Genomic DNA, 14378 nt, shown 5'->3' on the forward strand with positions numbered 1-14378 from the left:
TGATGGCTGCCGCCACACCATTTACAACTAAATCTTGAGGGTGCACCCTCTTCAAGGCGTCTACTTCCTATTAGATTTTGTTTTTTTTTAAAGGAAACTGACATCAACAGATATTTGCCAATATTTTTCAAAAATCATGTCAATGTAGTGTTTCATCATATCCTTAACTTCGCTAAGGACATTAGAGGCACTTGACTCATAGTCGTGGTCATCTATCTATCCCTCCATTGGCCTAACAATTTGATTGGGCATTGGTTGTTGACTCACAGGAACAACATTAGGGTTTGATCCAACATTTGGTGGAGCCATCTGACTAGCCATAGGCAGAGTCACATTGAGAGGAGCTAGCAATAAACGCACATTTTGGACAATGCTTCCTCTCACATTCGGGTTAGTCATAGCTCTCCCTTGACTTCTATTGCCATTGGTCAATGCTAGATTATTTCCTGCAACTAGACATGTATTAAGATTTGTTTGAGAGACATAGGCCTCTTGTAGTTGGGATTCTACTTCTTATGCTCATCTAATGGCAATGTCCACATTCGGCAAAGTGATACTACTCAACTACACCTGAATGTTGAAATCCTGACCATGCAAAAAATATTGCAGTTGGACAGCTGTTGGGATAGGGATACAAGCTTGCAATTTGCGAATAACTTCTTGACATATGCTCAGATATCGTCATGTGGCTCTTGACGTGTCACATTTAGTACACATAGCCAATATTGACCACCCCTTTCAAGGGCAAACTCCCATCGAAAGGCTTCGAAAAATAAATCAATAGTAGTTATGGTTCCGACATCTAGGCCATGATACCATATGGCAACTCTTCCTTTGAGAGTCATGTTAAAGAACATCATTAAATGTCCTTCATCCTAGATACGAAAATTGAATATCAACTTTTGGGATTTGTTAATATGCAGTTATGCATCTTCTTTTGCTAACCCATTAAAGATGGATAGGGGGGAACCTAAAGCTGGCAAATCCATTGTTCCAACAAGTATAGCAATAGGTTGTGCGACCATGGTAACAACCGGATTCGCTACAGGGGTTCGAACAACCAGAACTAGAGCTCCACTCGAAGTGAAGGGATTGATTAGAGGGGGGAAAAGAACTAGAGCTTCCTCCCCCCTAATGGACTGTGTGCTAAGCTAGGGTTATTAAGACCCCGTCCTTACAAAGATATTGAGCCACTCCTATGTGGAGAGTATCTTCTATTTATCTTGAACCACCATCTACCTTGTTCAGCCCTTTCTTTCTTTTGGAGCTCTGCTTGACAATCTTGTGAGTCTAGCTCACTAATTTCTCGCATACACTAGAGAAAAGGTCCAAATCGACCAAGGCACCAAAACTGCCACTTATAGGCATCTCCTGGCACACCACCTATCCCTAAAATGGGCCCAATACTAGCTATAGGCACTAGTCGGGTCTCTATAACACTCACAAGACAACCCCACATGGCCTCACGGCCAGGAGCATCCAAGGGACACACTCCCCTAATTGCTACTATAGATCTCGTGTTTGTAGTGAAACGTAGTCCAACGATTGCCCTTCCTTACTCCTCAGAGAGAGATCCCATATATCTTGGTATAATATACCACGTAACAAAAACATAGGAGGCAACCCCTCGGCTAAATGTCGTGGCCTCATTACAACTCTCCTACACCGAAAGGATTGGCCCCTCGATGCACTGCTCTAACATAAAGAACATACAAACTATATCCACTCTTATATATTTTGAATGATCCAGGAGATTTGATATTTCCTTACCAAGCTTGCCCCAAGAAACCGTTCATCTACCCTACAACTCGGGTTTCCTTACACACTCCATGTAGGTCAATGTTTCGAAAGCAATTGCAATACGTCCAGGTTTGATACAATGTTATGCTCAATGCAAGTGTGGATGACCATTGTGCTCTAGCATTTTATCATTAGAAACCAACTACGTGAAGTGCAAAGACAACCCTTCAATGATTTTCCAACTAATCGTACGTACGGTGTTGATAGAGACTAGCATCGAATTTCTTCGTGCTACTAGTCTCCTTAATTCAAATGATAATCCATCCTATATGTTATGCATAGAAAAAAATATTAGAATTTGAATCATTGTCAATAACTGACCACTTTCGCAAACCCTCTTCCCTCCTATCATTTAGATTTTGCATTCCTTGGGTAGTTGTAGGGTTTCATTTTTATGTATTTTTTCATATAAAAAATGATAAAAACATACTCTAACATAGAAACAAGGCTTGATCCTCATGTTCCAGCCTTGTTATACGTTCACAAACGTAAAATGTATTTTTTAAAACTTTTTAGGTGTAAAAACTATTTTTTTTCCTATTTTTTCTATTTTTTATATTTATTTATCCAAAAATTTATGATATTTTAGAGTTATTGGTTTTCTCTGATCAAGTATACTCAGCATTATTTCCATATTCATTTTCATCTCATATAAACCCAAAAACCCCAAATTCCATTCTTTTTATGAAAATCGTAACTTGCGGGTTTTGCATGTTTAAGGGAGAATTATTGTACAACTAAATTTTTTTATTTTTCCTTAGCATTTTTTAGAAAACACTGCATGGAAAACCAATGCCAATAATCCTCAAGAAATTTCTTCAACCATTTATTATAAAACAAAAGAAAATATCACTTACGCATAGAAACCGCAATTTTGAGGCTTGTATCTCATAGGACGGGAGGCCACTAACGCTTTTTCTTTGCCATTGATGCGCACTCTCTCAGCCTGCTGATCTATGTCCTCCATCACTCAAGCATCTCATAGACAGGAGGCTTGTATCTCATAGACAGGAGGCCGCTAACGCTTTTTCTTTGCCATTGATGCGCACTCTCTCAGCCTGCTGATCTATGTCCTCCATCACTCAAGCATCATCATTTGCCCCGGATTCTTCATCACACCCCTCCCCCTTCTCTCTTGAATTGATGCATACAAACAACAATAAAGTTCTTATTCCTTCATGAAATCCAACAAGATTACATTCTCTCTCTGCGTGGATCAGTAATCTTTCTCTCTCTCTCTCCAGAAGATTCTCAAATGGAAGCGGCATCGATCAGATTGGAAGAGGACACCAAAAAATTATATGCCCCCCTATCGTGAGTTTTTTTGGTTATTTTTCCTATTTTAATAAGCCTAAGGTTTAAATTATGATTTTGATAAGCCTAAGGTTTAATAAACCTAAGGTTCACACTACATCATAAGTAGATATTTTGTTTTTGAGGGGGCAGACGGACTCGGATTCAAAATCTGTTTGGATACGCAGCTTTGCAACATCAAAATCTATAAAACCTAAGCCATGTTGCACACTTTCCGGCTCCTGAATCCAGTAGTTGCTTTATAACGCCAAACCTTGCGGGGATGAAATGGGGGATCAAACGACCTTCAATCGACAAAGCAAGACTTGCATTAGATTCTTGACGTCGAAATGCATCTAGAAAAACTATAGCTTTGGCTATCGCCGCCACCATTTGATTTTTCATGAAATTTTGGTCTTTGGCACTTTTCGGGCACTTTCTGCTCCAAAAACGATCTCAAATACTTCAAGCATGGCTCAAAAGTGGCTCCTAAAATCTAGCTATCACCTCCATATGATAGAGATCCATATCTAGCTACACAACCAAAGCCAATACCAAACCTAGGGTAGTCATCTTGACTACAAGAGAGAAGACTTCATCGAATTCAACACCATGCTCTTGCTTAAAACCCTTAGCAACCAATTTTACCTTATAGGATGGCTTGAGGTGCCCATGGGGTGCTTTTCAACTTATACACCCACTTGCATGGCAAAGCACACTTTTCACTAGGCAAAGGAACCAATTCCCATGTATGGTTTTTCTGTAAGGAGATATACTCTAACTACATGGCCCTCTCCCGACTATCACCTCTACGCATGGCCTCATCATAGATAATTGGCTCACTAGCATTTGTCACCATAACATAATCCATAGAGGATGTAAATCACTTAGATTGACATCTATCTCTAGTAGACCCCTGTAAAACAAGTTGTGAAGCCTATACCTTCTATTTAACATCATGGTCTTGGAAAACTAGAGCATTAGCTACTGTAGGCTATATAGTAGAAGAGAGGCTTCTCTTGAAATATCACCCTATGTACCTCAATGACCTGCTCACCTCGCTTATGCATTTTTTCTTCATGGAAAACAATATAATGGTTGCAAGCAATCTTTTGAGCCTGTGGATTCCATAGACAATAGCCCATTTCATCTGCATCTCCATAACCAAGAAAAATACATTTCACGAGCTTATTACACTTGTCCTTGGAAACATGGCAAAAAGCCTCACAACCAAAGACACACAAATGAGCATATGATGGAGGTTTTGCAAACCATACCTCCTTTGCAACTTGATAGTCAAGAGTAGTAGATAGGGATTGATTAATCAAGTGTATGACATTAATATCTACCTCAACCCAAAAGTACTTTGGTAAGCCGATCTAGCTAGGCATACTATGAACTCACTCTTGAATTGTCATATTCATGTGCACAGATATCATTCTGGAGTGTTATATACGAGGCAGTCAAATGACAATACCCCTCTCATCAAAAAACTACTCAAAGACTTTAGATACATACTTGTCTCCATTATCAGACTATAGGCATTTCAATTAGTACCTAGATTGGTTCTTAACAAAAGCAAGTCAATGCTGAAATGTAGCCAAGACTTCTAATTTTTGCTTTATGGGGTATATCCACACCTTATGCAAGTAATCATTAATGAAAGTAATAAAATACTTCATGCCACCTAAACTTATACGACGTAGGTCTACAAAGATCGAAATGAACAAGAGCAACTCATCCATGCATGTAATGCCAAACTTCCTATGCAAATTGCAGGTTTGCCTACCATAAAGACAATGATCACAAGAATCAAAACACTTATAGTCAAGGAGCGCAAGAAGATACAATAAACAAGTAAGTATTTTCATTTCTTTTAATAATATGTGTCCAAGGCAATGATGCCATAATGATATATGTGATACTGCAACCACTACTAAAACATGGTCGATAGATCCAGATACAAGGGATAAAGAGTGTCAAACTTGGCACCTCATGCTAAAATAAGATTCCCGCAGGTAAGCTTTCATGAGGAATCACCAAAAGATATAACACAACCTGCATCATCCAATTGTCCATCCTAAAATGGGACTTTTATTCAAAGCCGAAATATGGCATACATCATGCAATGTAAACATATTGCTTAAAGGAAACTACTACTAGAATATCTCCAATACTAGCAATATACAATGCCAAGTCATGACCCAATTTGATAGATCTTGTCATGCTATGGTAGGAGTGGAACCACTCTCGATGAGGGGTGACGTGAAATGAAGCCCTAAAATTGATCAACTAACACTGAATATATGTGGACGATGCATCAATCAACTGTGAACATCAAGAGAAGAAGCTACGAGTATATGTTCATCATCAAAATCGGTTTGTATGATGGCAGTAGTCTCTTCAATATTGACACTAGACTTGCTAGGAGAAATAATGCGATCATCATTCTTTTCTTGCACTTTTCCTTTCCCTCTTCCTTATGCTTGTCATCACACATTTTATAGCATTGTGGTTGAATATGATGATGCTTCCCACAATAGTAACAAGTCAATGGGAACTTATGGCCACGAGACTTCTAGAGTCTCTTCCACAGTAGTCATTACCACTCCTACCATTATTGCCTCTAATTGTCTAAGCATGAGAGGTACATGAAGCATCTACATTCTTTTTGTTAACCTCTTCATTCAAGAGAGCACCCTCTACATCCTACAATTTCAGCCCATCAGTAGGAATATTTGCACACATAGTAATATGAAATGTGTCCCATGACTTAGGAATGTAACTAATAAGAACAAGGGAGGAAGATTTTCCTTAAATTCAATCCCCTAAGAAGATAATTGGTTAAGAATATAATGACATAATCAAACTCATTTAAGTAGGAAAACATGGAAGTATCCTCCTTCATATGAAGATCCATAAGTTGTTTTAGTTATACATCTAAAAGAGGTAAGTAGGGCTCTGTTTATCATAGATATTACAAATCTTATCCCATAACTACAAGGTGGTCTACCCATTAGAAACAATATTATAGAAGACTTGCTTAGAGAGTGACAAAATGATTGTAGCTTTACAAACTCATCCAATTTAGCCTAATCCTCTGCATCAATGCATTCAAGCTTGACATCCTTGTGTCTCAATGGCTTAATATGTAATTTTTGGACTACAATCTATCAAATGTGTACCTTCCATTAGCTCTAGTTGGTGCCATCCAACTTGTCAATATTGAAGATAGCAATATCTTTTGACCCACCAATCACAATGCACTAAATGAAAGCATAGTGCAAGATAAATAGATTATTGTAAATGATAGCAGTCCAAAAGCATAGCCAAGATAGTATTGAATAGGGAAAATTTTGCAAAGAGTAGGGCTATCCACTAACTCCCAAAGAATGACACGCAAGCCAAGGTATCTACTCTCATAAATGATACACAAACTTGCAATTATAGCAAGTTGAAAATAATAACAATAATAAATCCAAAGCCAAGTGTGATTAATCTAATAGAATGCAATCTGTAACTGCTAAGTATATCCTACAAGAAGTAGGGTATAAACAAACTACTTGTAGTCACTCTAGTAAGCATACAACTAGTACTGAGAACTTTCAAAGTCAATGTGTTAGAGTAGGAGACATCCAATAGGCAGGAGACATCCAATAGGCATAACTCTCATGTATATAGTAGGTTTCAAGATAATGGAAGAGAATTACCAAATACACAATTGATCGAGCAAGTGTAAAGAAGCTTAATACATAGCCGAGTAGTAAACAACCTGACAAAGATAGATGCCGACTCAAAGCATGAATCAAATCAACCCACTAGGCAACAGTTGTATCCAAATAGCATCTTAAGAGCATAGACATAACTCAACGAAGTCCCATGGTCTCATTGAAGTAAGCTTAACTATGTAAATCCAAAGCTTTGCTCAAAAGCAAAATAGCTAAGTAGCTCAAGTGACTCCCACTAGAACAAAAAGGAATGCTAAATGAGCTATGCAAGCTCAAAACATCAAGTACATGGCCATTTAAAATCCTAAATACATGAAGCATAGAGTTGAGAGCATAAAATCCAAGAGAATCTTCAAGCTTGTAATGTCAATTATTAATGTAGCAAATGAGAAAAGCTCTAATACATGTAACTGAGCTCAAATGTGAAGCCCAAAATATTCCATAATATGCGGATGCATAATATCAATGTCATACATCAATACATCCAATGTAGTACTTGAATATCATTAGATGGCAATAGGCATAGACTTTCATAGTCAATTAGCTTGTTGTGACAGTATATAGCAGGTATGTCATGAATAATAGTTAATACCAGATTTGTCTTGAATGTAATAAACAAGTCTATCCTCCATGTAGTGAAAAAGTAGGTCTATCTTATAACATAGTGAACAACATATATGTTCTGCAATATAGTGAATATCAAGACTATCCTACATAGAGTAAATAGCACATTTGTCCTACACAAAGTAAACAATATGTCTATCCTACAAAAAATAAATAACAATTCTATCTTGCACATAGTAGATAGTAGATCTATCCTACACAGAATAAATAGCAGGTCTATCCTACACAAAATAAACAACATGTCTATTTGCTACTATTACTGACCACATTGGAGAACTTGTTGAAGCTTAGTTAGGTATACTTGCTATCCGAAAGGAGTCCACATAGCCTTGAAGAGACTTATGAAGCATAGAACTAATGCATATCTTCTTGAGAGGTAGCCATTAAACCTTGAGCTATAGGTTTTAAAACCAGGCTGAAGCACACTAAAGAGAAGCTCCTTGAACCATTGCTCTAATACCAATTGACGAGAGAAGCTTGATTGAGAGTACGAGCAAGCAAAAATAATGGAGAAGTGAGCTATGGTAGATGGAGCAAGAGAAAGAGAGACTCAAGATGTGGAAACTCCAATAATCACAATGTGTGACCAACCTTCCCTTATCCAAATGTCACTAATAGAATAATGAATGAAGTGATGGGTGTTCACCATCTATAGTGTACAAATGTGCAAGCCTGCCACATGTAGTATCTAGCTATGTGGATACTGTCAATGTAGTAATACACGGGTAGTGTGTAGGCACAGGTGCCCTTATCTCATACACCTACATTCTATCTACCAATCATTATTTTCCTTTGTTGAAATATTAGAGTGAGAGCATGAGAGTGTGCACAAAAGGGAGAGAGAGAGTTGAAGTACAAGAAGAAGATCTTGCTTAGTGAGTTGTTCACAAGTACAACTAGTACACTCTCCTCTACATTGAGAGTGACCTTTAGGCTATTTATATAGCCTCTAGATGGCTAGGGTTAGGGTTTCCCCTGCCCTCCAGAAAATTCACACCTAGCTACCCTTATCCACCCCTTGCATACATAGGTTTCACATGCCTATCTCTCAACACCCCCCCTCAATGCCAGAGTGGCATTGGACTACAAGACATGTTAATGCCCACCCCCCCAACAAAGTGGGATGCCTTTACAAATCAAGCTACAAGAGTGTTTATAAGTAGAGGATTTATAGATTTAGAAAAGTCGATCAGGTGGGTTGGAAATAAAGTTGGTCTCCAATTCTTTTGGTACTTTAGGGTTGGTAGGACATTTACTCGTAATATGCCATGTCTTCTTAGATTTGTTGCACTTCATTTTGTCAAGATATTTTTTCCAATAGTTGCTGACAAGATGTCCCTTTTTTGGTAGAAGGAGCATTTAGTTGATACAGTATGAACCAAGACTTGGTAACGGGTTGTTGAAGAGGATGCCTGACTAGTGCTACATTCTTTTCTGATTTATTTTCTCCTCATCTATACAAGACTAGATGGTGCTTTCCAAAGTTGGATTAGGGATATTGGTAAGAATAGTTACAAGGGTTGGAAATACCTTCTTTACAGCCTTCAAGAGAATTGCAATGGCATCTTCATCGTGAATTGGAGCTTGAACTGGGGCTAGCTGTGCCATGACCCCCTTCATGTGAGAAATGCACTTACCTAGGTCTTCTCCTTGTTTATACTCCAAGCTAAAAAATTTGATCTTAAGGAAAATTTTAGAGTTCTTTCCTGTAGCATCATAAATATTTTCAAGCTCATCCCATTTCTCCTTGGCAGTGGAGAGTTGATCATCAACAAAGATGAATTAGGGACTCATTTAGATGATCCCTTTGATGAAGGGCCAGTAGCCCCATTTCATCATTTTATAATTCACCAATATCTGCCATAGATGAAAGTCTTTTCCATCAAACTTACGGATTTGAGGTCTAATATTGACATAAGACATGGCCATCATAGAAAGCTCTTACCAATTGCTCTAGGCCATGGCAGTGTGTAGTCCTTTACACAATGGCCAATAAGTGCAAACCAAAGGAAATGATCTACGTGTTCATAGATGCCACATAGCCTTACAACTGTGTAGACTTAAGATTACAAGGATGAGAAAGGTTGAAAGTCATACATGTGGAGCACTTTGAAATAAGACTTTGGTGGTCCTTTCCTTTGGACAACCCTTTGTTTAGGTTTGATTGTCTTTTTGAGCTTCAATGAAGTGAACTTGGATTGAACTTCTGGCTCCTCCCAATCTTGTGGTCTAGTGGATGAGTGTTTGGTTGAACAAGGTCAACCAAGAACTTCAATACTTGTAGAGGAGTCCGAGGAGATTTCAATTATATCCATATTTATGTTTTATCATAAAACAGTAGCAACTAATGACAACTAAATGCATTTTAGTGCTAAGAAGCACTCATCTCAAAATTAAGACCACTTGAGATGTTAAGTATCCATCCTTGCAAGCTTAATGATGCCCACCAAATAAAGGATCATCTTGAAATGAAGACCATAGAACATTAGCTGACTCTAGAGGTAGTGACTCAATTATTAAAAACACAGTTGATGATAATAAAACATGGAAAAAGCAAGAAAGTCAAGCTTTCAAGCTTGTGGCTATGGTTGCCATTGTGACCCACAGTTAGGGTTTTGCTTACACAACTAGAAGGAAGGGAATTAACCCAAACCCTTTTTGGGGGAGATGACCCACTATAGGGGGGCTAACAAAGCCCCATAATAGTCATCAGAATTGTGCCGACTATTGATCGTGCTAGGCCCCCGATCTTCACACTGCCTAGACTACAGTGTTTTCTAGAAAATACACAATGTTACCCTCCTCATTGACCAATGTCAACATTTGATGCACCATGTGTGCTGAAGTACTCTAAGATGGGAATGAAGTCCCCAAAAGAAATCATGAGCTAATATGGCCTTCTTTGCACACACCAGCTTCTCCAAGGTCATGGGGTCAAGTTGGCTCTGGTGGAGAAAAAGGTAAAGTGAGAAAAATGAGATCTTCTTGTGCAATAAGGTCACGATGTAGCTGGAGGAAGCTTGTTGGATCAAAGATCATTCTAATACCATGTTGAAATATTAGAGTGAGAGCATGAGAGTGTACACAAGAGGGAAAGAGAGAGCTCAAGTACAAGAAGAAGATCTTGCTTAGTGAGTTGTTCATAAGTATAACTAGTACACTCCCCTCTACATTGAGAGTGACCTTTAGGCTATTTATATAGCCTCTAGATGGCTAGGGTTAGGGTTTTCCCATTGCCCTTGGTCCATTCACACCCAGCTACCCTTATCCACCCTTGCATACATAGAGTTCACCGTTGAGAGATAGGCATATGAACCCTATGTATGCAAGGGTGGATAAGGATAGCTGGGTGTAAATGGACGATGAACCCTATGTATGCAAGGGTGGATAAGGGTAGATGGGTGTGAATGGACTAGAAGGCAGGGGAAAACCCTAACCCTAGCCATCCACAGGCTATATAAATAGCCTCAAGGTCACTCTCAACGTAGAGGAAAGTGTACTAGTTGTACTTGTGGACAACTCACTAAGCAAGATCTTCTTCTTGTACTTGAGCTCTCTCTCTCTCTCTCTCTCTCTCTCTCTCTCTCTCTCTCTCTCTCTCTCTCTCTCTCTCTCTCTCTCTCTCTCTCTCTCTCTCTCTCGTGTACACTTATGCTCTCACTCTGATATTTCAACACCCTTGCCTTGAGACTAGTGGGAGTGGATTTTTGGAGCCCGTTTTTGAAGCGCAAAAGTGTATGAGAGACATAAAAGACCAATTTTTCATGCAAAATGAAATGGTTGCGGATCGATGAGCTAGAGTTTTCCTAGATACAGTTCAATGCCAGGAATGTAATGCAAGTCTCGATTTGTTGATTGGAGTCTATTTTGACCTCCCATTTAGTCCCTAGCGCAAGGTTTCGTGTTATGAAGCAACTATGCGATTCGAGAACCAGAAAGTGCGTGACAGGGGCCAACTTGATAAATTTCGATGCCATGAAGTCAGTCGTCCATTTCGTTCATGAATCGGAGTTTGTTTGCCCCACCAAAATGAAAAAATCCACTTGCCGACTATGAAAACTCCAAACTTAAACAAGTTTTTTTGTTTAAAGGTTCAATAGCTTAACTAAAGGCTAAAAACACAAAAATCTGATTGGGGGGGGTGGACACATTGTTTTTTTCGGCACCTCCTCATTTTCCAATTTGATAGCTTTTCGGGGAGGGGAAATCAGGAGGAATGGTCCAAGGCATAAGATCCCAATTTTATTTGCCACCTATTGCCATAGAAATGAGTAGAAATGATGCATTCTATGGAAAGATCAATTTTATTATTTCTCTCTGCTCTCTCCTATTGTGTGGTTCCATGGATTAATGTATGAGAGAAGGGGGGAGATTGAGATGAAAGATTTTGATTGTGGGATGATGCTCGAGCATAAAGGAGTGTAGATCAAGGTTGGAAGAATCGTCAGTGGGGCTGTTGGGAAACATGAATGGGCCTCCAATTACGAGATATGTATGTCATAAGGCGTGGTTTTATTAGTAAGTGGTATATTTTATTATTTTATGATAAATTTTGAAAGGAAATGATTGCATTTGATTGCCAATGTTGTGGCTCGCAACATTGCGGTTTTACGGGAAATCATGTGGTTTTGGGTTTTGTTGTGCATATGGTGTTCATATGGGATAGAATATGATAAAAAAATAATTCTCAATAAGATCAATCAGTCTAAAATATTAAATAAAAATATCAATAATAATCAATAAATAAAAAATAAAAAATAGGTTTCTAATATTCAAAAATAAAAAATAATAATATTTGTGTTTGTGAATGTATGGTAAGGCTAAGGCATGGGGTTAGCCTCAGTTCAACCCTATCTCTATGTTAAAGTGGGTTTGTATTGCTTTTATGAAGGAAAAATACATTAAAAATATGCGCTAAACGTACCACCAAATGCACAATCTTAGGCACGGTAGGGAGACGGGGGTTGTTAATTGATGATAATATATTGAGTTCTACTGTTTTCTCTGATGCATAGCATATAGGACACGTGGTTTAAAATTAAGAGGATTCAGTAGCACGAGAATGCTCGGTGCTATCCTTAAGCAATGCAGCAATCTCAGTTTGGAGTAAAGGCATGAAAATACATGTTTTTACACCTTCACAATACTAGTTGTCAATAAGAAAACTGTTTGAGCACTAAGAATCATACACAATTGCATTGCACGCACCATATGGTATCATTCTCGATGCATACCAATTGTTTTCATGAACGATGACCTACATTGAGAAGGTGAGATACCTTAAGTTGTAGGGTTAGTGATTCGTTTCCTTGGAGAATACTCAGTGAGGATTATCTATTATCTCTCAGATCAATCGATTAAAAGAGTCGATTATGTATCGTAGGTGCTTTATGTGTTCACCAAGCATCTTGGGGCCAATCCTCGAGGTGTAAGAGAGCCGTAGTGGGGCCATGACAATCAGTCAAGAGGCGCTTCCTTTCTTTGTGCTTACATGGTGTATTACACCAATATGTGTAGGGACTCACTCTGAGGAGTGTGGGAATGGTTAACCATCCATTGGATTACAATCCATATAAATGCAAAGTTCTACATTAGAGGTTAGGATAGTATACTCATTCAACGCTCCCAGTCCCGCAAGGCTGTGAGGGGTGGTTTGGGTGTGTAGTAGAGGCCCGGCTAGTGCCATAGAGCCAGTGTCAAGCGGCCCGTTTTAGGTCCTAACAAGTGGTGTGTTTGTCGAGAACCACTGATAAGTGGCAGTTTCTAAACCTTGATGGAAAATGAACTTTTTATAACCTTGTCCATTAGGAGTACACTAAAGCATTTGTAAAATGGGCCTTACAACGTGGTAGTATGCTTTGCTAATTAAAAAACTAAAGCAAACCCAATCGACAAAAGTGGAAGGCTCAATCATGTGAGGATCAAATGCCTATGGGGCTGGGTGGACCTGATAAGTCCAGTAACTTTCCAACACTAGATAGAGCTTATTAAATCGTGACCTTCCCAGTATCGGTAGGACTAGTTACCAAGTTTAACACCGTTTTAAGCCTGGCGAAGCTGAGATTTTACCTTATGGACAGGGGGATCGAGCTATACTCTCCCCTGTCTCTCTCTCTCTTTGAACCAAGTGCGGTGTTAGCCTCACTCCTACCTTTGATTGATTACAAAGTGGTCTTCTTAGGTAGGCATTAGATGGCTATTAGGGGTGACTTGTCCACGCTTCCCCTGTGAAGTAGAACTGAGATTTCTATATTCATCTAAGTCCTAGGTTTCCCATGGGGAGACTGGATGGTGATGTGCATGGATATGAATTTCAATTGACTACTAAGAAAACTCCTCCAAGTCTGTTGGAGGAGGCACGTCACATCTTTTCACCAATAAGGCAACCCTTATAAAGATAAAGTAAACAAGCTTTGTTTTTAAATAAAGAAAATAAAGAGGATAATAAATCAACTCATTAAAGCACTCTTGGAGGACAATCTTGGCCCCTTGACCAGGCATACATGCTTTCCAAATCACCGACTCTACTAAGACCATTCGAGCTACATCATCATTCGCCACAATAGAGCACACAGTCATCTAGTACCTACATCTTGAATACGCTCCACTCACCTCACTAACCTCAGCCCTATTTCCACCAAAATTTGTTATATGTGAGGAAGTGGCAATTTGGACATTTTAAAGCCGAATGCAATCAAAATATGCTAGTTAAATCTCAAGTGTAATATTCATTAATATGGGATGGTGGGCATTAGATAGGAAGCGCATGGAATGGAATTGTGGAAAAAGCGATGTTTGAATAGAATTCTGTGGAGGAGAATGCCCATTGAGATTTGGGGGTAGTTGTCATAGCCTACCATTGGTAGCCACCACCAACCTTGAGTTCACATAATTTAAGCCTCGCAACAATGATATTACTTGAAATATAGTCCT

The sequence above is a fragment of the Lygodium microphyllum genome, chromosome 14, assembly GCF_053477565.2.
Source record: "Lygodium microphyllum isolate KBCC chromosome 14, Lygodium_microphyllum_v1.1.10, whole genome shotgun sequence".
NCBI lineage: Eukaryota > Viridiplantae > Streptophyta > Polypodiopsida > Schizaeales > Lygodiaceae > Lygodium > Lygodium microphyllum.